General features: G+C 43.2%; 1 protein-coding gene and 1 long non-coding RNA gene across 3 annotated transcripts in view; one reads left to right on the forward strand and one right to left on the reverse strand.

Moving 5' to 3' along the window:
- Positions 1-25686, forward strand: part of Skap1 (src kinase associated phosphoprotein 1) — a 299075-nt gene that overhangs the window by 112202 nt on the left and 161187 nt on the right. The window lies entirely within an intron of this gene.
- LOC121831444 (uncharacterized) lies at positions 16277-16943 on the reverse strand. The gene is made up of 2 exons (XR_006074882.2): positions 16734-16943; positions 16277-16615 (listed from the first exon to the last, which is right to left on the reverse strand). It is a non-coding gene; the product is annotated as an uncharacterized LOC121831444 (long non-coding RNA).

The raw sequence follows: 25686 nt of genomic DNA on the forward strand, positions 1-25686 counted from the left end.
CAGATAATTAGGTCAAATCAATGATTATATATCTTTAACTCAAGTGGAAGGGACTGTAATTGTGATGAAATTTGTCTGAAGGGGAACGCATGGGGAATCTTGTCCAAGGTCACAAGTTCAAAGGGGAAACTAAGTTCAAGGTTCGGTTCCTGTTCACAGACCCTCACCAACAGTGCATAACAAGAGACTGAGCGACCAATATTTCTATAAACAAGTTGACTCATCTTTTTGGAAGCCCACTCTGTCCCAGTCACACCCCTCCAGTGACAGAGAGAGAAAGCAGCTGTGTCCCCTCTCTGGGACATTTTCTCCCGATGTGGACAGAAGGAAAGCTGTGAGCGCCTGTCTGCGGCTTTGTCACCGATCACACCCCAGACACCCTGCAGCATGGGATGCAAGCAAACAGGCCGTCTCCGGGACATCACATGGCCACACGACCCTGCTGCAAATGCCTGACTTGTTTACAAGAAACAATCTAATGTAAGCTAGAGGCAACGGCAAGGCAGCCATGAAAGTTGTTTGGGCTCGCTCTCTCTCTCTCTCTCTCTCTCTCTCTCTCTCTCTCTCTCTCTCTCATTCAATTTCCCCTTAAACTTGACAAAGTGGAACCAAAATTCACCCTAGTCTTGGACATTCTTCTGAAACAAAGAGCCTATTCTCCCTTTTAATGCTTGTAGAACTTCCGTTAAGGTTGACCGTAAGCTTTTGCATGGGATTTAAAAAAGAAAGAAAGAAAGAAAAATCTACCCCCACCCCCCACAATCTTTTCTTTACCCTGGTGTAATCTTCAAAGGCAAACAATAAGAGCACAGTTCCACATAGTGGTACGAGTCCTGGCTGAGGTGACGTGGACTTTAAACATTCTGGATTCCATGTGTCTTCTCAACACACAGTATTCCATAGAATAGTTGTAGGAAGTGTTTTATGAAAGAAATATGTACAAGAAAAAATTACATGGTTGCTTTAAGCAAACCAAGAAAGTTCTTACAGATGTTCTTTCCTTTTTCACTGTGGCGTAATAAGTTGCAGGTCATATAATGATGTGGTTGCTGGTTGGATACCAAGGGGTGTAACTAAGTAAGAGACGCTTTCTCCCCTCTACACTGGGGCTTGTGTGTGTGGACAGGCACACACGAACAAGGATCCAACCTAACCAAACTGGGATAATGGCCCAAACAGTACTTGAACGTTAAGTGTGATTCATGAAGTACAATACAGAGATATTTCACACATACACACAGGCAATCAAACCTCAGTTGCTGGTGTCTTCCTTCGAAAGATTTTCATAGACATAAACTCCTGCTATAAAACAGGACAAGAAGGCATTTCATGAAAGCCTGCCCATATTTTTACTCATGAATTTCCTTGTATTTATCATGTCTGCTGCTTGGACGGGCTTATTATCCTGGGGTTTCTTCGAGAACAACTCTGTCTTTTTGTCGGGCTCTATGTGCTTTCTGTCTGTAAGCTCTAAGGTACTTGCTGAATTTTAAAGAGAAGAGGAGAGAGAAAACAAGGAAGGGGGAAGAATCCTCCCGGATTCAGATTGTGATTGATAAACTACTTTGGAATAAACAGGAGGCCTGTGAGTGGGGAAGAACTAAGAGACAGGTGCCTGAAGGGGCCCGGGAGGGAGGGCTCACGGGCTGGGGCAGTTCACACTTTGGTTAAACTCTCACAACTGAAATTTTCACCCTGGTAAAATTTAGAAGTTCAAGGAACAACATTGCCACGATATTAATGACCTCTGAGGGCACACAGAGTTCAGAGTTCATTTTCTATTTACAGCACACTCGGCTGCCGTTCCGCCTCCCACTCCCCCGCCCCCTTTAAAGGGGGGCAATTATTTAGAATATCGTGACAGTCACCCTGGCTAATTTTTATACAAAAACCGAGACAGTGGGGAATATAACAGTAAAGTGTTAGAAATGGATAAAACCGGGGAGCCCAATCTTAGGAGAAGGTATCCCCTGAACAGTTCAAAGTTCACTCTTTGTTCGTATAGAATGAAGAGTCTTCAGTTATCAGGTATTTAAACCCAAATCAGCAGTTCCATATCCGTAACCTGAGCCGAGTGTTCCTCCATCTAATGGCCATGCTGCTGTCGTTTGCAGTGAGTTGGGTGACACTCGATTTGTACTCCGAGACGGGAACAGATGGGCTTTCATTGTGAGACTCCGCCTGTATGCAAATGTGAACGGAGTTTCACCCGATCCAGGGGTCTGACCTGACCGTGCACATGCATTTACTCAACGTGGCTCAGCCTGGGGGGGCAGCGAAGGGGGAATAAAAAATGGCAATCGGATAGTACCAGCGGCAGGTCAAGTTTACCATCCGTCTTTCGGCGGCACTGAGATGGCAACACAGTTATTTAGTTTCAGTGTTGATGTGCGTTGCAATAAACTCCATCATTTCACCTGTTTATGAACCCGGCCTCGTATGAGATCTCTGTGAAATCAAACAAAGCTGGCAATCAAGCCTCTTGTTTCCAGCAGAACGGGGGATTATGGACTTTAAAAATAAATAAATAAATAAATAAAGCATCCTTGTATTTTCCCCAGCCTCGCGTACATAAATCAATATTCTTTTCCTTCTGGCTCTTTTTATTTCTTACATTGACTTTATTAATTTCTTATTTGGAGAAAACAAAATACATTCCCCCCAAAATGCTCTTCGTTTCAAATGAAGAAATATGATCATTAATGTCAGAATAAACAACCAGCATTTTAGATGTCGATTAACTGTTTTGCATGTACACAGCAATGTACGGTCCCTAATAAATCTTACAATTAAATGTGCAGCCCTTCATTAGAGTGGAAATATGAACAGCTGTAATCATACACATTCTATTGACAGAGAAAAATTGAGTTCCATTTGTAATTTTTCACATTGGGAAAGAATGAGAGACGGATTGGACCATGATTGCCTTTATAACTGTGGGCTTTTTAAACTTCCCATATCCAGGATAACAAACCAGTGTCTCTGACTTCAGGATCTAACAGCAGTGATTTGCCTCTATTTTCTTCTCTCATGAAAGTAAATTTCTCTTGGGAAACATATAAGCCTTTGGCTAGAAAACCCATAGGACAGATACCCCCAAAGTGTGGCAAATAACAAATGGCTGCATTTCTTCAGTACAGCTGTTCGTGAAGGGACTCTGTGAACTGATGCTTGGAATTGGCGTTGTGGGGGTGGCGGGGGGGGGGGAGGAGTTACTAAGATTATAAAGAAAGTTGGTGCGTACCACAAAAAAACTGTTTTGGCAACCAAAAAGACGTTGCTTCTACACACACACATACACACACACACACACACACACACACACACACACACATTGCCAGAATAGAAAAAGCAGCACATCTTCTGAAATCACACTTGTGCTAGTGCAGGTAAAACCAAGGTGGGCATCCTTCAAACAGCAGGTGCCACATTGCCTCTGTGTAAGGATTCCTCTCCACTTATTCTGATCACATCGGGACAGCATCTAGAAGCAGTTCTGGAGAGTTAGGCTTGAAATAATTCCAAATAGAAATGAATGGTCAGGACTTGGGCTAGCATTTGTCTGCTGGGCACTCGGAGAAGCTGACAGAGATAATAAAGAATAAGGAGCTGCATGCCAGTGTAGCAAGTATTAAAAAATGTCATACTGCTCTCCTTGGCTGTAGAAAACTGATGCAATTATCTTGCCTGGTCTCTGAATATGTATTTCAAAATAGATGGGAGGTTTTAAGATATCATATATGTGGACATACATGTATATATACATACCGACACATAGGTATTTATATCTCTATATCTAGATCCTTCCTTATACAAACAAAGATTTATGTGAATGCGGGATTTTGTGTCCATGTAAACCTTAGCTAGTGGTTGAGTTATGAGAGGCCAGTTTAAGTTAAGGATATCGTTTATACCTTTTGAAAATTTACTGGAGAATTGTCAAGTCAGTGCTTATCAGGGCATTCAAAATGTTTATTTACATTAGAAGCAAGGAACTCACATGCTGCGAGTTTAGCAAGAAGCTTAGCAAGTCATCATCTGGCATGAATAAGATCCCAGAGACTTTGTTTAAAAGCAGGAAAATGAAAATGTTGACAATGTAAGTGCTGTAACCGAATCGTTCAACACATAACGTGTGGCTGTTTAGTAACATGGCACATTTTTCTAAACTATTATCTGAAACGAACTTCGGATGTGGAAATCAGCAGTTTCTTTTGTAAGTAACTCACTAAAAGAAATGCCGTGAATGGACAGAAAATGCTTACATTTTAGAATTTTTTTGAGGAAGGAAAAATTCCCAGACACCATCAGTCAGCCTCTTGACAGCTCGCAGGCATCCAGAAAATGATGCACTTCCTGTCTTTATGAAATACATGGATGTTCTATTAGCTTGAACAACTGGGGCTCAAAGTACTCATTGTAAACAAGGAGGGACTAAGCTCACCAATAATCAACTGCTTATTTGGCTCTTAGGCGCCAAAAACTCTTGTAAGTACGTTATGTGTATTACCTCATCCGATCTTGACTAAAAGGAGCATGCCCCATTTGTATCTCCGTCTTACAGATGAGGAAAATGTAACTTGGCTCAAATGGTGCTCCCTCCTGAGAGCGGAGAGTAGTGCATGTGAGACTGAGGACCTGCACTTCTGGAAAGACCTTCTACGTAATTAGATGAGTGGTTCTCTCTGTGCCCATTTTGGCTGTGGCTGGAGTCTGTAAAAAGCCCCATGGAGGAGCTGTGCAACCTGTTTGATAGGCCATCAGAAGGAAGCTGTACAGCTTACGGGGAAAGCGAGTAAGAGTTGGTGTTCCGTTTGAAGCTGGTGAACTAGGAAGGAGATCAGATCGCTGCTCTTGGTCCATGGCACGATGGGGGGGGGGGGCTCCTGAGATTGTGCCCCAAATCCTTATGAAAACTCCCCCATGAAGCAGGTTTCAGAAACAGAGCACAGAGTGCATTCATCTTAAATTTGACCTTGTTCCAGCCCATCCCTCTATTCCTAGGCAACAAAATTAGGTCCCTCCGGAGCACTTCGTTATTTTCCTTATTTATGCTCATGTTAGCTCGGCTGGCCATACCTTTGGAAAGATGGGTGAAAAGGAATTAAGCAGAACATAAGGGTCCTTTTCTTCCTCTTCTTTTTAAATAACCATTTTGAATCATAACTGAGTGGGCCAAAGACTGGCTTGTGACCCATTGAATTCGCAATGAAAATAATGGCGTTGGCAGGTCATAATTAGATTCTTCCTGCTAGTCTGCCTAAGCACTCAGCAAAGGTGTGTTTATGCCCTGCTGATTTGGGAGAAGGGGTGGGGGGAGCCACCTTGTGGCTAGAAGACGACCAGCAGCCTCCACGCCCCTGGCTGGTTCTCAGGAGGAAGGGGAGGGGATGAGCAGAGCAGCCAGAGATAAATCAGAAATATCAATCACTAAATATTTGTGGAAAGTGGTAAGAGGTATAAATAGGATCCATAACTACAATAACACCAAAGCTGTAGTTGTAAATATACATTATCCTCTTTAATATGACACAGAATAGATTGAGAACTGAGAAATTATTAAGATCTCACCAAAAAAAATTGGAAGAAAGAATGAAAACATTTAAGTTAAAATTATGTTCATTTTGTAATTCAATAAAGAATTCCCAGAGACATATTTTTAAATTTAATGTTGTTTTCTATAGCACAGAAAAAGCCCCACAGACATCTGTTTGCATACATTGTGTGTCAGGCAACATCAGATTTGAATGGAATTTATCTAAATTTTATATGCATGGCTTGATGTAAATTGAAATAAATTGTACAGCATACTCTGCGTGGACATATTGGTTTTTCCATCGCGGCTTGAACTTTTAACCCCAGGGCCTGGGCCGGTCACACGTTGACCTGTCTGAACTCTGCTGGTAGATCCAAGTGTGGAAGACTGACCTTGCATCCATGGCAACCGTAAAGCAGGGTCCATGACTCCTCTCTCCTTTTCTCTTTCTTTTCTCCACACTCCAAACAAAACAAAACAAATTAGTGTACTCTCGCACAGCCCGTCAGTGTAATCTCGGAGTAGTTCTGCCGAAACGCATTTTGCCCCGAACCTAAGCTCTGAGCAAAGCTTTTTAAGCTTGCTTGTCAGATGTTAATGAAAGTTTGAAATGAAAGCCTTTATAAAAGTTAATGGAAAAGACCCCTTCCTGGGACACATTCAGTGTGCTTGTCTGCCATTAAAATAAAATATACTTCACATGCTCATATATTAGGCTGTGTTGCTGTAGGTAAGTCATACATGCAGATGAAAATTACACTTGTGTGGGATTTTAACATAATCCTTCCTAGGTAGATTGAAATAAAAAAAGGCTTGGGTAAATCCTTGCCCCTGCACCTAACATCCATGCCCTACTGAACATTCTGCAGCACCATAAAGCTAGTCTGTCTGAAATGGACTGAAAGAGTTCATCTTCCACCTAGAGGATGTAGAGTCTATTTTGATTAGGGTGTGTTTATACTTTTGATTTGATTTTTATCAGTTTACATTAACTGTATAACTCACTGCCCGGAATCGTGACGTTCCCATAGTTGCGTGTGATACAGGTGGATCTTCCCCTCCCTCACGTCTCCCTTTCATAGCCATCTCTTGCCCTCTTCTCCCTTCCACATCTCTGGAAGGCCCCTCGGACTTTGGTGTCCTTTCCTTGCCCCTAAATCCCACATTTTCCAGAAGTTCCCATTTCACAATCATGGTGGCCATCCAGGGGTGTCACTTATTCAATCCCATGCCATATGTTTGTGGCTGGTCATTTACTCATGTCAGAAGCATTTGTGGAAGGTTTGTTTCTCGTATAAACTCCAACGGTGAGGTAACCACAACAAAAAGAAGGCTGACTGGTCTCAAGGAGTCCCAGTTTTTACAAGACAGCACCCTCGGAGGAAAAGTGGTGCACAATTAGACAGTAGTGACCAATAGAGATCGACATTGTGTCCCAGCTGGCAATGAAACATGGCTTAATGGAGTGACCAGTTGGCCGTGGCATGAATGGAAAAAAGACCTCTTAGGAGGAAAGCCTTGGAGAAGGTGGCCAGTGAGCAGACAATCCAGATTTAAGAGGTTTCAAGGAATAAGCAAAACCCAAGATGGTATTGGTAACATGCAAGGGTTAAATGTGTTGGGGGTGACCAGATACTAGATACATGGGCTGTGATATGCCAGAGATAACAAACATCCTTGAATATTTATGAACTAATCTGATCTTTTGAGGGTTGAGTCTTGTTGTCTTTTAAAAAAGAAAGGATGAAGAAAGTCTTACTTTCTAGGAGTTTGAGCTACAAACCTGGAAATCTCTAACAGTTCACCAGTTGCCTTTGGGCAACCCTAGGTGGCTGTTTGGTCAGGGCACAGAGGGGTGAAGTTCTTGTTTAGAGTGGCCATGCAGCTGTTTAAAACAGCAACAGATGCTTCAAGACGGTTTCTCTTTTCCCAGTGATATTGAAGATAATTTTTAAAAACAGCGGAGTGTGGGCAAGGAGAACCAGGAAATGTTTCCTCTTAGTAGAGTCCCTTCCACCAAGCCCTGACACTGTAAAGTCTCTTTATCTCTAGGCAAGAGTTTTTCTGTGTGTAATAATAGAATAGAATAATAGAAATACCTAACATCTCCTAGTCACTTACTCTATACCAGAAGCATGTTCTTTTCGAGGGAAACAGTGGGGTACATGGGTTGACACAAGGTCTCACCATGCAGCCCAGGACTGGCTTTGAACTCATAAGCTTCCCTTAAGAACCCCAAAGAAGTCAGGGTTATAGGTGCATGCCGCAATGCTGTGCTTCCAGACACTAATATCCTACCTGCTTTCTTTAATTCTCCCAACAGCCTTACTGTTCTCCCAAGACCATGAAACAGAGACACTCTCTTCTCCAGGATCACACTCAGGAGTCAGCAACATTTAAATAGAGAGCCATATAGTGAGTCTATTTTAGGCTCTGTGGCCCATACAGATCCCCCAAACTGGCAATTAGGCCACAGCAGTACAGAAATGACTGACTTAGATACCATATGATGAAGGATTATAGCTTGTTCCCCTAAAACTTTTGACTAGTCACAGAAATATGAATTCCATATAATTAGATACCCCCATGCTGCTAAAGATATAAAAGTTTGTGAGATCTACAAAATCTAAGTTTGTGAGATCTACCCAAAAAAACAAACAAGCAAACAAACAAACAAAACAAGTAGGCGTAGATTTGGCCTCTGGGTCGTAATTTGTCAACCTTTATACAACACTATGTTGCTTCTCGGTGGACAGCATGAGGAGTTGATTAGATGGTTTCAGGTCACTGCACTTGGGAGGTAGAGGCGGGAGGATCGGGTTTAAGGCCAGCCTTAGCTATCTGAGATCCGATCTCAAAAATAAGTTAGTTAGGTAACTGTCTCGCACCAAAAGTAGGGTAACCATTTTGGATTCAAAATTGTAGTGAAAAAACAAAAAAACAAAAACAAAAACCTGAAAGCTTCTTGGGAAAACTTAGTTCATTTTGGAAAGGACCATTTCAGCTCTCCTAAGAAGACAAAGAACCACCACTGTTTAAGTGACGTGTTCAGGGAGCTCTGCTATCTCCTTTCACGAGAGCTTGGCCACGGCGGCTGTTCCTGTTAGGTTCTGGTCATCCACTTCCTAGAAATGGAGATGTCTGTCTTCTGCCTGATTCTGCAGCATCTAGAACAATCGCTGTGCTGACGTCCATAGCTGCAGATAAGAACTTCTCACCCTTCTCCACAGCCTTAGTTCTCGTCTTTTTGCATTTGTGTTGCGTGTAGTATGCATGTTTAAGTGCACATGCGTGGGTTGCATGTGTGTACATATGCATGTGGAGTCCAGTGGCTGATGTAAGGCGTCCTTCTTGACTGCTGTCCACCTAATACACTGACCTCCCTCACTTGAATCCTTGTTTGCACGGCAAGAACTTGACCCCCTTGAATCATCTCCCAGCCCCTCGCCTTCGCTCTCTACTCATCTAGAGTTTCTCTTCGAGCCATTGCCGTAACTTTCAGAGAGACGCTTCCCCAAATATCCTCACGCCTCTCACAGGCTAGAACCAGGAATCAGGTGGGTTATAGGCCTCTTTTCATTTTCGTATTTAAAAGTGTGATTTCCCCCCCCCAAATGCTTATACAAACATTTCTATAAACTGTTACCTAAAAATAACTGTCCCTCAGGGGTCCGTATGTTTAGCTCTTAACTGCTTTGGGTGCGTGGTTCTTGGATGGGATGGTAGACATGGTAAATCAGCTTTTCCTTTAAGCTCACACGAGATAGCCAAGTGTGGATTTAGAACTCCCCCCCTCCCCCGCTAGCTTTAAAACTCACAGCCATTGCAGACTTTATTTCTGTCTCCCTGGTGTCTGCTGAAGTGATAAAAGCCGACTATGGAAACTGTCACACAGTGTGATGTTCCTCTCTGTGATCCCCAGTTCTATAACCTTGCTGTTCAAATTCTAGAATGGTCCTCTGTACATGCCTTACGGCTTCCTGAGCGCTGGAGGTTTGTTTTCTGGTTATAGTCAACAGCCTCCTACGTGGTCTAGGTATAATATATTCAGAAGAGTGAATTCTCAGAAAAAGCCATTAAAGTTCAATTTTGGAAGGCGCTTCCCCCACCCCCTCCAAGCCTGTGTAATTTACAGACATTCCCCCACCCCACACCCAAGAAGCTTTTATTAGCACCAAGTTTTTCATACAAGATGATTCGAGAGCCATAAAATTGGGTGAACGAGGAAGAGAGTGGCCGTTTCAATGCCTGCCTCTTTTGTGTGGGCTCGTTTGGTCTTAGAGTGATCCAGAATGTTCCTCAGCAACCCTGACCATAAGGCTGTGATGAGACCGGGTGAATATCCCGCCCTGAGAGTGAAATGTTCATCTGTTTGTGTTTCTGAAACTCTGGGTATGGCTTCGAAAACTACATAGATGTTTAGTTAAAAGATGATTGGCAGATCGTGGAAGATGTTGGGGAAAGGTGTGATCTGACCAAGAGTGTGTAAGGGGAGATTTTTTCCCCCTGTCGTAGTGTGGAGATAGAATCCAGGGCCTTGTATACGCCAGGCAAGTGCTCCACCAGACTTATATCCCTAGCCAGAGAAAAACTTTAAATACTTCTAAAAGATCTGTTTATTTTTGTTACATGTCCATGAGTATTTGTCTGCGTGTATGCGTGTACGTCACATGTGTGCCCGGTGCCCAGAAAAGGGTGTCAGATTCTCTGGAACTGGAATTATAGGTGGCTGTAAGCTATCCTGTGTATGTGCTGGGAGTCACACCCAGGTCCTCTGCAAAAGCAGCCAGTGCTCTTAACCGATGAGCTACCTCTTCAGACCCATCTAATCAGAGGATAAAAGAAAATAGCAATACTGCTTTAAGGAGCTCTCCCCCCCCCCAAAAAAAAAAGAGAAAAGAAAAGAAGAAGGAAGGAAGAGAAGCCGGTAGTGGTGGCGCACGCCTTTAGTCCCAGCACTCGGGAGGCAGAGGCAGGCGGATCTCTGTGAGTTTGAGGTCAGCCTGGTCTGCAGAGTGAGTTCCAGGACAGCCAGGGCTACACAGAGAAACCCTGACTCAAAAACAAAAAACAATACAACAACAAAGCACTCCTGTTTCCTGGATCTTAGGACAGTGGCCTCAGACCGTCCGTCTGTCATCCACTAATGTATGACATCATCTAGGACAGAGCTGCTTGTGAAGTGAAATGCTAGTGTTTCTGGCTCTACTGTTGCTGTGTTGAGACGTTTTCTGCTCTGAGATCCGCCTGTTCTCAGCTGGCCAATGCATTGGTTTTATTGTCGTTTTTATTATCTAAACACTCTTGACAGCTTAAGTTTTAAGCTTCAAAATTGGGTCTTAAAGTATAGAATTACAAATATATATAGAATTGCTCAAAATACAGATCACTTTGTCTCTGTGTGTACACGTGTGTGTGTGTGTGTGTGTGTGTGTGTGTGTGTGTGTACGTGTGTATGTACGTGTGTGTGTACACGTGTGTGTACGTGTGTGTGTGTGTGTGTGTGTGTACGTGTGTGTGGAGGCCAGAGGTTGATGCCAGGCATCTTCTTCAACCACTCTCTACCGTACCTTTTGACACAGGATTCTCACTGAGTTTGGAGCTCACGGATTGGCTAGACTGGCTGGCAGCGCACCCCAACTCTTACAACGGGTGCCGGGCATCCGAACTCAGGTCCTCCCACTTGATGGCAAACACTTTGCCGACTAAACTGTCTCCCCTGTTCTGGTTCACTCTCTTTTTTAAAAGAAGACAAACTTCCTGTGATGTGATTTCCTCCAATCACTGCCGACCTTGTGTTGAAACTGTTTACCCCCTGCCTCCTCCAGACCTGAGCTCTCAGCCCCGTGCTGGTCACCATGCATGCGCTCCACTCACTGCCCCAACTGTTGAATCAAAGAGTGACGGAATGCCTTGTCTCGAAAAATCAAAAAAAGAGTGACAGAATGGATAGTAGTTGAGTAGTAGACGGAAACTCTGAGCCGGGCGGTGGTGGCGCACGCCTTTAGTCCCAGCACTCGGGAGGCAGAGCCAGGCGGATCTCTGTGAGTTCGAGGTCAGCCTGGTCTGCAGAGTGAGTTCCAGGACAGGCACCAAACTACACAGAGAAACCCTGTCTCGAAAAACCAAAAAAAAAAAAAAAAAAAAAAAAAAAAACCCAGAAACTCGTGGATCCCTTGCATTTTTGCAGGGCCAGGCTCACTCTAGAGACACACGTCCATAAAGTCTAGGTTACTAGTATGGCTGGCTTTCTTGACCAGTGGCATCATGGAGAGAATTGACAGGATATCCTCAGAGTGCACATGCAGGAAAGGTTGAGTGGGAGCGTGGCTGCTCCTCACTAAGAATCTCAGTGAAACTGTGAGAGATGGGAGAAGGGACCTCCACTTCCTGTTAGTGGGATTCCATAGCACTATAAGACACCCAAGGGCAACATAGTAGTAAAAAAGCGTCCCTCCGTCCCATTGATTATCCTTACGCCTTTGGATTTGAAGTCAGGATATGTGTTCTTCTGTCCTCTGCAGAAAAGGAGCTGATGTATTAAAGTTGTCATGTCAATATATTGGTAGTGTCTGGCTCGGTTCCCGGATAGCATTTGGTATATATCATATCTTTGCTACCTGTAGAACTTCCTGGGAAAATACACAAGAAGCACAGTGTTTGGACAATACAAGACATTCCGATGTGATTTCTGTTTGGGTCATTGGGAAGCAACTGTGTATCTCGGAGTCTCTGTCTTGAGCTGCCCGTCTCCCCATTGGTCGTTGTAATCCGCATCTCATATCAGCTCTTTACTGTTGGTGTCCTGTCGTTTTAGCACACACTTAAAACAAATCATCGTATTTCCTGGTAAATGGGAATTCAGAAAAAAAAAAAAAGAATCTTGTCATTTGCAACTAAGGATGAGATGTTCCCTGAGTTTATACTCTCATTAGAGGAAGCTGCATGGCCCAATGTGAGACCATTGCTGGCTGCCTCTCACACTGGAAGAAGGCCAGTAGCCATGAAGACCATAAGGAAGGTTGAAGAAATCCAAATTCAGAGGCTGGAGAGGTGGCTCAGTAGCTAAGATCACTGGCTACTCTTCCAGAAGAGCCTGGTTTAGTTCCCAGCACCCACACAGTGGCTCACAACCATCTGTAACTCCAGTTCTGGGAGCTCCTCCTTGGGCATTGGGAACTCACGTGGTGCAGGCATTCATACTGGCAAAACACCCATAAATGTAATGGTTTTTTAATTTAAAAAAAAAGAGGGATCCAGAGCCGACTGAAATTCTGAGTCTCTTCCATGTGCAAGGCATAAGGCGAAGTGTTCTGGGGAAGGTTAGAAACTGTCCATCCTTGCCCTGTACTTATAAGGTTCTGGATGTAGGGCTGGTGGGGGGATGGTGAGGGCAGAAGGGAACAAAACAAGAAAGCCTTTGTTAATATGGTAAGAGAAATTTCAGTGGCTTAGAAAAAGTGGAAGCCTGATTTTAGGGGTTCAGACTGAGTGCATAGTAAAGAACTAGAAACTGGGGGTATTTGCAAGCCCAGATCATAGTACCTGAGAATGCAATGCTGAAATCTATTATTTGTACAATTGACATACACTAATAAAAACAATTTTTAAAAAGAAAGGAACAGAAGGGACTTTTTTGGTTTTGGTTTTGTTTTAGGAAAGGGTAGATTTGAACTGTTTAATGAGAAAAGGCAGGCCTTGAGGACACAGCCCGGTTGACGGAATGCCTTCCCAGCACACACAGAACTCTTAGTTTGACCCCCAGCACCTCATAAACCGAGTACAGTGGTGTGCGCCTGTGACCCCAGCGATTGGGAGGTACAGACAAGTTCAGAAGTTCAAGGTCATCATCAGCTTCACAAGAAGACAAAGGCCAGCTTCGGAAACCCGAGAGTGACCTTGTCTCACAAAACAAACAAACAAATAAAATAAAAAGGGAGAAAATGAAAAAGGTAAAGGGAGAGAGAAGAGGAGGGGCGGAGGAGGAGGAGGAGGAGGAGGAGGAGGAGGAGGAGGAGGGGAGGATGGGATCTGGAAAAGGTAGAAATGAGTCATTCAGCTCCACTCAAGAATCAGTCTCGGCAAACAGGCGGGTCATTGACTCCCTAGGGAAAGCAGTTAAGTTTCAGGAGGAAGTAATGATGTAAAGATGTTTTATCTGAAGGGAGGGGAGCGGGGAGCCAAATGCCAAGAGTCAAGAGCATGGAGCAGGACGCCCAGGGCTTAGGGAGAAGGAAAGTTTTGGGAAGCCACTCAAGAAATACAGCAGGGTTAGGGAGAAAAAAAAAAGGATGTAACACCGAGTTCCTAGAAACTATCTCAGTCTGTTCCATGGACATTAGATGGAGGATTCACGAAGGAAGAAAATGCTTGAAGACTCTGATCCATTTCATTTGTAGGCTCAGCTCTCATCACTGTCTCGCTGTGATAGGAGGTACAACTTCCGGTCCATGGACAAGCACCCACAGTTGCATGCTAATCACCCTCAATCTTTGATTACTTTCCCGTCGACACCAAGCCCTGTCCTCAAGAGATATGACAGTCACAGTCAGGGCAGACATTTCTGTCCTCAATGCTCCCACACAGTTTACAAGTCAACTTTCTCTTCCTGGTTCCAGAATCCCCACAATTCCCCTGGGCCTTCTGCCCTCCTGACCCAGAGTCCTCACTCACAGCCATTCTGCCCATCTTAATCCTTGCCTCAAAGGTTCAGGGTAGCAAGTGCCTCTTCTATCAACCTTTCAAACTCCAGTCTGCTCCTCTTCCTCCTTTGCTCCATCACACACTTGTCTAAGGGCAGCAGAGCCTTAGATTACGCCAAGCTGGATCTACATATGACTCAGTAGTTAAGAGCACAGGCTGCTCTTCCAGAGGACCCAGGTTCAATTCCGGGATCATAACTGTCTGTAACTCCAGTCCCAGGGGATCCAACACTCCTTCTGGCCTCACACACAGTGCATAGACATACATGAAGACAAAACATCCACCAAAAAAAAAAAAAAAAAGATGGCGGCGGGCATGGGAAGGTGTTGAAGGATCAAACCAGAGCCTCTGGAGTGCACAGGGTACATGATAGTACAGATCTGTCCTCTCACCTGCTACAGTTCAGGAGCTCAATTTTTTTTTTTTTTTGAACAGATTGGAAGCCATGGTCATGTTATTTCTGACTCTACCCTTTCAAGTCCCCTCCCAGGCTTGACATGCCTGTCCTAAACTCCAGACCCCCAATTAGTCATCAGTACCCAAACCCGGTCCTACACCTTCTACCTGAAATGCCTTTTCCAGCCTTTCTACCCACACACTCGTCCTTCAAGGCACATTCAGACTCCATCTTCTCTAAATGACTTCCTCTTTGCACCTGGATGGGCTCGACCCCACGTCCCATCTATGGAAGCTGCTACCACGATTTGCCTTGCATTATATTACAGTGTACACTGACGGGCTTCTCCAATGGGTTAGGGCCTCCCAGAGGACAAGAATTGGGTCTTTAATTTTTTTTTTTTAATGTCCCTCACAGGTTGCAGCATATATTAGATATCCAACAAATGTTTGTCAAATTGATCCAAACATGTGGTTGCATGGTCCAGATTTCCAAATAATCCCTATTTATCTGTCATAGCCTAAAGAACCTTCAAAGAACCTTTAGTTAATAGCAGTCTCTTCTTTGTGGTGAGTATTAATGTGCCACAGAGCGACAGCCTCCCTCTTCCCCCTCCTATGACATTCAGAGACTTTCTTCCCTTTGGTGCCAGAAATCCTGAGGGTAGAGAGCTCTGTCCACCCCAAAAATACCAAGATGAATGTTCCCTGCCTTCCATACTGTAGCCTGTGAGAACAAAGGCAGATGGAAGAGGCCGGAACTTTCGAAGAGGGAAGGGAGGCACACAGCACGGCACGCTCTGCTGTGGAGGCTGCAAGCCAGAGGCAGCCGCACCAGATCCACGTAAGACTTTAGATCCCGTTGACTGCTGAAATAGTGTTCATGCTGAAACGTCAACAATCTGTGATCTCCCACGTGAAATGAAAATGCTGGTATTTATATGGTGCTTTCCAGCCAAAGAATCCCAAGGTGCCTTATAAATTAAAATAGGAATGTTTCTCCTGCAGGATCTTTGGTGTCTTCCATATTCGAAATCCTGTTTCTGGTGGCTCAACTCCCCCTCCCCTGCCACACCGCCGACTACTAAACCTTTTATCAGATTCGAGTTGGTTTTGGGTTTGGTTTGGTTTTGGGTGCTGTGAGGTCTACGGTGTACACAGTTTGTCTTGTAGCAGATGCTACAGCCCTCCGCCCACTCCTCTTCCCCCACTAACATGGAAAGTGAATTCAATTAGACCCAAGACAAAGAGTAATTGCGTTGGAAAACAGAAGAAAACTATCTCATCCCAGAGTGATTAAGCTCCAGTACTGCATAGGAGTTTAACTCCTTCATGAAAATGAGATTCCCCGGCATAAATGAACACACAGATTTGCTGAATCACAGTGGAGTGTCATGATGCTAAGCTTCCAGTCCGTTCCCCAGCAATTTGCTCCAAGATGGCTGAGTGTTCTTTGTAAGTGATAAGAAGTAGAAAATAATGATTAGAAACATCAAGAGCCTTAATATTTTAAGATTTGACTGTTCTTATTTAATAGTATAAATATAAGTATAAAATTCTAATTTTGTAGTATAAATATAAATATATCAAAATCTGAAACTTATTCTAGTTCTTTTTTTTTAAAAGGCTAAAGCACTCCAACACCATTGAAACTGTTTTAATGTTGTTGCAACTCCAAAATGCAACAATCATCAGCTTGTGAACGACCCAAATTTCAAAGTCATTTTAATTACTCCTTCATACCTATTTTACAAAATAAAGGCAGAGACATTTAAATCCTCCTTGTCCTGATTATACTACACTCCTAACTTCTTTTCTAAAACTATAGTGTAAGTTGTAAGTCCCACCAGATGCTATATAAGAAAAAATAAGTAAAATATTAACCTCTGCTTCAATGTACAGTTTCCAGAATCTGCCAGAACTGGGGAACTGGGCAACAAGGAGCTCGTAAGTCTTCCGTGCTTTGTCTATAGGTTGATTCTAAAATTGAAAACCAATAAACAGCGTTTACAATGTTAGGACTATAAAAATATTACTGCAGAATCAAGTAGTGTGATTGGACCCATAGAGAAGGAAATGTAATCCTATATCACTAAACCTGTGCCTCTCGAATGAGAATGCTCCAAGCATCAAGGTCATATGGATTTTCTTCTAATTTCTTTTCCGCTTTCTTCACCTTCTCTGGTACATACTCAGCTGCATGGTGGTTCCCAACCATCTCTAACTCCAGTTCCAGGGGATCCTATGCCCTCTTCAGGCCTCCATGGGTAACAGGCACAGACATGGCACCAATCTGCTCTGCCGCTGCGGCTCCTGACATGGCCTCGGGGGATTACAACGTACAAACTGGCCGGCAAGGGGAGGCTAGAAAGGGTTATTCTAGTTCTTATTCTGGGGTTCCTGAAAGTGAATATAATAGCTTACTCTCCTGGAATCCTTTTGTGCCGATCTGGATTTTGGTGACCACTTCCACATACCCATCACAACCGGTCCGCGTAGACTCGGCGTTAGCCATGACTTCAAAACTGCATTGCTAGCGGCTTCTGACTTGTTGCTTATCTGGTGGTGATTCTGACTTACCCAGATCGATGAAAAAGTGACCGAACTCCTTGAGCAGTAGGTGACCAGTAACTAAGGACGACCGGCAGGCCAGTCATTCCCGGTACATAGTTAAGGTGGAGGGTGTCAAGTTCAAGAGAAACTTGCAAGGTGAAACTCGGGACATCATGAAAGAATCTAGGATAAAGGAGGACACTGGGCAACAGGGTGCTCGTATGAGGCCCTGAATTTGACTCTCCAGCATGTCCACTAAAAAAAGAAGTTGCGGGATATGAGCGCGGGTGCTCAGGAAGAGGCCGCAGTCGGCCTGGTGCAGGTTTCTGCTTAAGGTGGAGCGCGGCAGGCGGAAGAACTCTGGCGTAGAGAACCAGGTCCACGTGCCCTGAACTAAGATGTCGGCCTTCCTGAACCTTTGCCACCGATACCATCAGTTATTTCATCCCTATCTGTGCTGTATGAAATCCATTTACGTTTCTAAAGCTTGACCTGTTCTCCTTCAGACAAACTACCCTTTGTAATGGGAAAGTTTCATCACTCCAGCCCCAAACTTTCCTGTCTGCTCTTTTTTTTTTTTTTTTTTTTTTTTTTTTTTTTTTTTTTTTTTGGTTTTTTGAGACAGTGTTTCTCTGTGTAGCTTTGCGCCTTTCCTGGGACTCACTTGGTAGCCCAGGCTGGCCTTGAACTCACAGAGATCTGCCTGGCTCTGCCTCCCGAGTGCTGGGATTAAAGGCATGCGCCACCACCGCCCGGCGTGTCTGCTCTTATTAACCAAGAAAAAAACTGACTGTGCTCTTTTCCTTGCATGTACATTTCTGTGTGGTGTGTGTGCATGTTTGTATTCATGTTCTCAGGTGGGTAGGCATACATGTGTTTGCAATTGTGTGTGTGTGCACACGCACACACTTGTATGTATGGAGGCCCAAAGCTGACCATGGTTGTCTTCCTCAAATGCTCTCCACTTCGTTTATTGAGCAGGACCTTTCACTGAATCTAGAGCTCGCTGGCTCCCACTAGACTATCGAGGCAGCTTGCTTTGGGAAAGCCCCCCCGCCCCTGCTTCTTAAGCACCGGGATTAGAGGCAACCACTACGCTTACCCAGCATTTATGTGGGTTATAGTGATCCTAATTCCAGCCTTCACTCATGAATCAAGCATTTTATCCACTGGACTATCGCCCCAGCCTGAGACTGGATATGTTTATGTCTCACTTACAGATAGCCAAGAGCACAGACACCAGCTCTGATGACTTGAGTTTTCCCTTGGAAGTAGAATTTTTTTTTTTTGAGTAGTTATATATGGTTTTGATCATGGATGAAAACCTACTTTTCATTGGTTGTTGTCCTAAATAGGAGATAAGTCTAAGAGGTCAAGTGAGGTCGTTAAGTGTCTAACAATGTGACAGAAGTTTCATGTCCCCCGTCTCCCTATTTGATCTTGCTTTTGCCCATTTCTAACGAGAAATGACTGTGTCTATAACTAAGAGGTAATTTATATTGTTCTTTGAGATATGCTAGTGAAAGGCATGACATAAATAAATCCCAGTGTTAACCGCTCCATATTTTTAGCCCATATCTTATGGAATCTGTTGAATACCCGACAGATTTATTTACTTATATAAACTCAGTTTGTTACTCTTAGCAAAATTTGTGTCATGATAAATACTTTAAAATAACTTTACATGTTAACCAAGGATTAGTGAAACTGATTTATAGACTTGAAGGAAGAGGAATGAAACCACCATCTTGCTGGGCCTGGCTGCACAGGCCTGTAGTACCGGATACTCAGGAAGGAGGCTGGGCTGAAGGATCACAAATTCAAGGCCTGCGTCAGCTACAAGCACTATAGAGAGAGTTCAAGGTTAGCCTAGGCAACTTAGTGAGACCGTGTCTCAAAATAAAATATGCAGGAAGGCCTGAGGATATGGCTTAGTGGCAGTGTGCTTGCCTCGGGTGGACAAGGTCCTGGGTTCAATTATCAGTGCTGGAAGCAAACAAAAAAAGATGGCGCTGTACTTGGGACAGGAGTCAGGTAAGTTTGAAAATTCTTAAGTGAAGTTTTTTAGTCAGTCAACAGCAAGGGTAGGTCATATCATTATATATATATGTGTGTGTGTGTGTATATATATATATATATATATATATATATATATATATATATATATATAAAACATGCCAGGCGGTGGTGGCGCACGCCTTTAATCCCAGCACTCAGGAGGCAGGCAGAGACAGACAGATTTCTGTGAGTTCGAGGTCAGCCTGGTCTACAGAGCAGCAGCCTTCAGAAAGCAAAGTTACTTCAAGTAACTTGAGTTACTTCAAGCCACTGTGCCTTTTTATTTTTTTTAATTAAAGTCAACACAATGCTAATGATTACCTGTATCCTGGATGTTTTATGATGATATTTTATAGTATTCTCCAAAATACAACCAGGAAGTTATTGGGTTTTTTTCCCCAAAAAACTTGAATGGAGCAAACACCAGGCAACCATGGTACCGCACATGCATGCACGTGTAGGTGTTCATGTAACTCTTTGCTCACCATAGGACTTGAACAGAACTCCCCTGCCTAATCAAATAGTTCAAATGCCACTGAGCAGGAAATTTTAGTTAGACCAGAATATCATGAACTTAGCATATGTCTATGGACATGCACTGATCATGCGGGCTGTATTTTAAAAATCTCAAAATAATAAGACACAGATATTTCTATGCTTTTATGCTGGTTTTGGTGTTACTTGTTTTAGAACTTGGAAAGTATGCCTCTTCCAAACAACAACGTTGCTTCATTTTCTTTTCTGTTTTCAGCTGTTTGCAGCCCCTTTTTGAGAACCGAGAAACAATGCAATTAATTTTCCCCAGCGCAATCATGCATAGATTTAATAAGCATCCGAAGGTAGGATCCATCTGTAAAGGATGCATTGCATGCTAAATTACTTCTCTTCTGTGGTTGGGTTTTTTTTTCTTCCCAAACCTTAATTAATTGAAGAAAAAAATGTTTATTAAAGTGGGAACAGGCTGGGTTCTGGCTCTCCGTCTCTGGTTCAAAAGTTCATGTAATCCCTGAAGGCTCATCTGAATGTGCGTGTCTCCCTCACGCCATCCTTCTTCCTCCGTTTCTGTGGGGGGGATGCATGCCTGCAAAAGGTGTTATTGTGTTCCCAGGCTCGATTTTAATAATCTTAATTTGAACGAACCTTTTCTGTACGTCTATAGTATGTAGATAAGTAGTACAGACAGACACACACACATGTTCTTCACCCATTTTCCTATTGCTCTGAATTAAAAGAAGAAGAAGAAAAAAGCGGACTTTCTCCCTGTGGCATCTTTAAATAGGATATAGAAGGAGAGCAGCAAGTTTAAGTCTACAGGTGAATCTGAGATAGGACAGTAGGCTAAGTCTTTAGGAATAAATCTGGACTCAAAAAGTATGAACCCTAGTCCACTAAAGAACTCTTTATCCATAGACTAGGAAATGACTCACCCCTGTCAGGCACTTTGGACGCAGAAGACATTTCCTGACCACAGCAAACTTTTTATGACCAGAGTCGAACAGTGAGTTTATCGTAGATGAAAACTTTGCTCGGCCACTCCCCTACGATGTCATGGTCTTCCCTCTGTGTTTTTCAGTGGATTGCTTTTTCTCTTTTGGTTTGTTTTCACCACACTTTAGATCCTTGTTGAAAATAAAGAGGAGAAACCCGCAGTAACTTTCGTACACATTATCTAATCTCTTGTTCGGGATGTAACGTTTGCTTCCTCCTTCAACATAAAGTCTCCCCGCCATGGCCAGATGGTGGACTCAGAAAGCAGTGCTGAACTTGACTGTGCTGTTCTCTGGTTGCTGGGCTTTTCCCTCACCCTGCTGGTCCTGGCGAGATGCAGTGACCACCGGGGAACCTCGAGAGCACTTTCTACAAGTTGTTCCCGACTCCCTTTGGACTTCTGTGTAGTGGCCTACGAAGGTCCTAAAACCATGGGGTCTGTTAGCCATTCTAACCTTTAAAAACACACATTGATGTTGCAAGAGGGTAAAACAAAAAAAGGGGGGGGCAGTATGGAAACGCATTTTAGTTTGGTACAGGCGAGGCCTTAATCATGTTGGATCTTTTTATCTGGCACACATAGCATCTCATACCCTTGAGTGACAGAGGAGCAAGCCATAGAAACATCCCTAGAAAGACATCACAGCATCAGCCTTCCATGATTTCCTCCCAGAGATGCTGTCGTTTCTGCCTATTGGCATGTGCACCTTTGGGGGTGCTTTTGAAAGCGTATGTATCAGATCACACGGAAACGGGATGCTGAACTACAATCAGCCAGTGACAATTACAATAGACGAAGCGGGAACCTGAAGACCCGTGAAGACTTGGGAGGGTCTGGCCATGGCTTTCTAAAGAGATGTTGCTTGAGACTTCTGTGAAAATCGTGCATTCAGCAGCTGCGGCTCTCCCAAATCGCATGCATGTAAACAACATACCTGTGAAGGGGAGGGTAGTGTGGGCCCTTTCTCCTACATGCTTATGTCTCTGTTGTCGGAGATTGGCGTCCTTTGTGAGCTATTCAGTGACATTTCAGAACCATTTCGCTCTGCAGAAAACCCGCAACTGCGTTTCTTTAGCTTGACACTGTGGCACTTGCGCTCGAAATTGCTAGTTAGAAAAAAAAATTGTTGAGGCCGGTGGCTGTAATCAGCGATGTTGCTGTCTGTTTCCTCAGACTAATAGCAGAGCGATCTGAGGCTCAGAGTTCAAACAGAGGTTATCTTTCCCAGGTAGCATCTCGTCCAACGAGGATTTGATTTTTTTCTATAGGACTTTACTCCATTAGATTAATGAAATTTCAATGAGAGCCTGGCGCCCCCTGAAGCTTTGTTAAGAAAACAAATGGTGATTCTGTAGGTGTGACAGCTAGCCTGGAGACTTACGAGAAGGTGAACACATCCCCACCATCCAGGCAGCCTGGGACATTGATCTCTATTTAAAGCACCAATCGGATTTTTGTTAATTATAAATGATTGATCTGCAGTTTGCTCCCCCCCCCCCTTCCCTCTTCTGGGTGTGCTCCCCCTCCTTCCCCCACTTGTGACTTGTTTGCATGCTGAGTGTGGAGCTTTTTGTTAAGGAGACAATCATAAAGAGCAGATTTTACAGCAGGACCCGTAGTGACGCCGCTGTGAGGGCCACTGTCACCCGGCGGAGGGGAGTCCTGCCGGAGATTTCAGACTGCCTCCATGTTCCCGGGTTAGGTGGCTCGCTCCTACAATAAAGGACTCTTCCTGGTGAAAAGAAAGCCTTTGAGTCATCAGGCAGGAACCATGTAGACCCTCATTATTGTATTTTAAAGTCTGACTTACAAGCCAAATCCCAATTTAACTCGGAGCCAGAAAGCATGTCTGGTAAACACCATCACGTGATGTGTAGGACCAGGCCACACAGGGTAGGTGAAGGGGACCTCTCTCCCTTATGTCTCATTTGTGGACATTTACATAATGAATCCAGCTTTTACCATCTTTGTGGAATAGGAATGTTTACAAGTGATCCTGTACTAAAATACTGGCATGGCATGTATATTATTCTTTTTTAATTAAAATAAATGTGGTGTGTGTGTGTGTGTGTGTGTGTGTGTGTGTGTGTGTGTGTGTGCCATAGCATGTGTGGAGGTTAGAGAACAATTTATAGGAGTCAGTTCTCTCCTTCCACCAAGTGGGTTCCAGGAATAGAACTCAGGTCACCAGACTTGGTGGCGTGTCCCTTTATCCACTAGGTCATCATGCCAGCACAGGTGCATTATTCTTGGTGATTGTTCACCACACATAGTTCTGAAAGAACACAGGAAAAAAATGACCTGGCTTCTGTGTAGACCTATCTTTAGTGAAAAAAAAAATCTGAGCATTAAATGTTTTCACTTACTGAACACAAAAGCACATGGTTCCTCCTCTGTTGTTTATACACATAAAACACAAATAGAGGGTCATTTACATGGTCATGGGAAATTATTGGTAAAATAAAACTTCAGATGTGCGGACTTCTGTGTGATTCTAAACTACGTTGATTTAATACTTCTGACTCAAACATTGATTTTTTATGAATGGGTCTTTCTCAAGTTTGAGCCCTTACACTTTAGGACTTGGCTTTTCAATTTAGAATAATAATCTTGCCCCAACATTCATTTATTTTCAAATTGTCTAAATCATCCGCAGTACATACAGGAGAATTTTCTAGAACAGTAACATTGAGGTAGTTTATACTCCGTGGCGAAGTTCTACCAAGTTCTTGAGACTCAGAGACTCGCTGCCCCATCTGGCTGCTCCGGGTTTGCCTCTCTTCCTTCGTGAGTTGTTGTCCTCAGCGACGTGACAAACCCTCAGAGCATCACACACAGCTCTGCATTAAGGGCTGCAGTAAGAAACAGGTGAGGACCCAAAGTGTGGCAGAAACTTCCTGGCGCTGGGATGCTGGGATGCCGCCTCTTCCCAAACACTTCCATCATCTGAGTATGAAAGATACCCGAACAGAGCTGCCCTGAGGGCCAATCAGTGCTCCTGTTCCCATCCCCAGGAAGTCTAAAGCGAAATATTTATGAGATAGTATTTATCCTCAGAATTTTAAAGTATTTTCTCATTATTGCTTATTTTAATCTCAATTTAAAAAACAATCAAAAGCTGTTAATGTGAATTTATTCATAATTGTAATTATGACTTTAAAAATCATATTTCAAATTATCCAGGTAACTATGACTTTAAAAAAAAAATGGATCACATCAGAATCACTGTTCCCATCAATGACTAAAAGGGTGACCAGTGACAACATGAAGGCCTGGGTGACCGTGGGAAACTGCAGGGAGCAGATTTTCGAATGTTTTCACTTTATTCCTGGGGAGGGGGTTTGTTTTGAATAGGCTAACTAATGATTTTCATTAGAGTATTTGTAATTTATGTTATCTAAGTAAGGTTCTGGGGTTAAATAATTTAAAGACATAAACCCTTATCTGATACAAGGGCGCTAATGAAGTATATTAGATACTTGCCCTATTGCCGTATGAAATGGATCTCCACAGCTAACAACAGCCTTCTGTGGGAACACAAATCTCTATATAAATATCCAAATGTAGCAAGATGTTGCAAATTTTTAAAGATATGCCATAAAAATAGATTAGTGCTGGTACGCAGCCCCGTTCAGCTGAATTACAAAGGGATATCATGGGATTGCCGATGACATCCACATAAATAAAAAATCAATTCTTAATGATGAGGCAGACTTGTTTTAGCACATTACCCAGGTTAAATGGGAGCACACAAAGACATCAACTCCTCTAAGACTAGAGGAATCATTGTATATTAATATGATTTAGGGAGCTGCACACCTCAATGGAATAATTGTTATTATATCTAGAGAGCCAGATGGCACTTGGTGTAAACAGCCATTGAGCGCCTCCAACACAAGTGCAGCAGGTGATCTCTGAGATGCTCTTGCATCCTGCTCACTCATCTTATCATCTGCATCTACGGGACCAAAGTTTGCAAAGTCCTGTGGTTACCAGGACACCAAGTTTTCGGAATGGTCCTATTGTTCAGTGAGAATACAGACTATAGATTCTGCTTAGCAGGAGACTAGATAAGGCAAGTGTGTGTGTGTGTGTGTGTGTGTGTGTGTGTGTGTGTGTGTGTGTGTGTGTGTGTGAACAAGACAGAGGAATTGTTTGTTTTCCATCACCATCAGTTGCAAAACAAAGATGTTTTCAGAAAAAAATTTAAAAATCCATTAATAAGCCTCCAAAAGAAGCTAAAAGGTATATTAAAAAAAAAGGTGTGCTTCCAAAGTTAGATCAATCTGAGTTCTGAACAAAATTAACTTTAATTTCTTGTAAAATGTCTTTCTTTGTTTTGTATATTTAAAATTGACTCCTGACAACACTAATTATCCACTTCTTTTGTTTATTTAACAAATATTATTTAAAATCTACTGTATCTTAGGCACTGGGGCTACATTGTGAGGAAAAACCTGCCCCCTGGGGTTTACAGTTCTCGAGGGGACGATAAGCTAAGCTGCACAATACAATACAATGTATAAAATATTTGAGAAACGAAATCGAGAAGACAGAATATGGTAAAATGGAGTACAGAGGCCTATAATTAGCCCTCTCCCAAATCCTTAAAAACAGAATAGTTTATTTGGGAAGAATGAGAGAGCCTGCGAGAGTCCTTCTTTACCTTCCAACCTCACTGATAGCGTGAGGTTCGTGGTGAGCTGTCCCAGGACCAGCCTACTCCATAGCCAAGTGGCCACAGATCGTTGGCATGAGTATTCAGCGTAAGCTTAGGTCTCCTCAGCTTAAACTGAATTTAATACTACCACATCACTTTTACATAATTTGGTTTATTTCCTCTGATAATAACATCAAAACCCATAGCATCTTCAGTTACACGTCATCTTTTAATTTCTCCCTGCCCTACCTTAGAGTCTGTGTTTCTGAGTCACGTGAAGGACACAAAACT

Source organism: Peromyscus maniculatus, chromosome 8 (genome assembly GCF_049852395.1).
Source record: "Peromyscus maniculatus bairdii isolate BWxNUB_F1_BW_parent chromosome 8, HU_Pman_BW_mat_3.1, whole genome shotgun sequence".
Taxonomy (NCBI): Eukaryota; Metazoa; Chordata; class Mammalia; order Rodentia; family Cricetidae; genus Peromyscus; species Peromyscus maniculatus.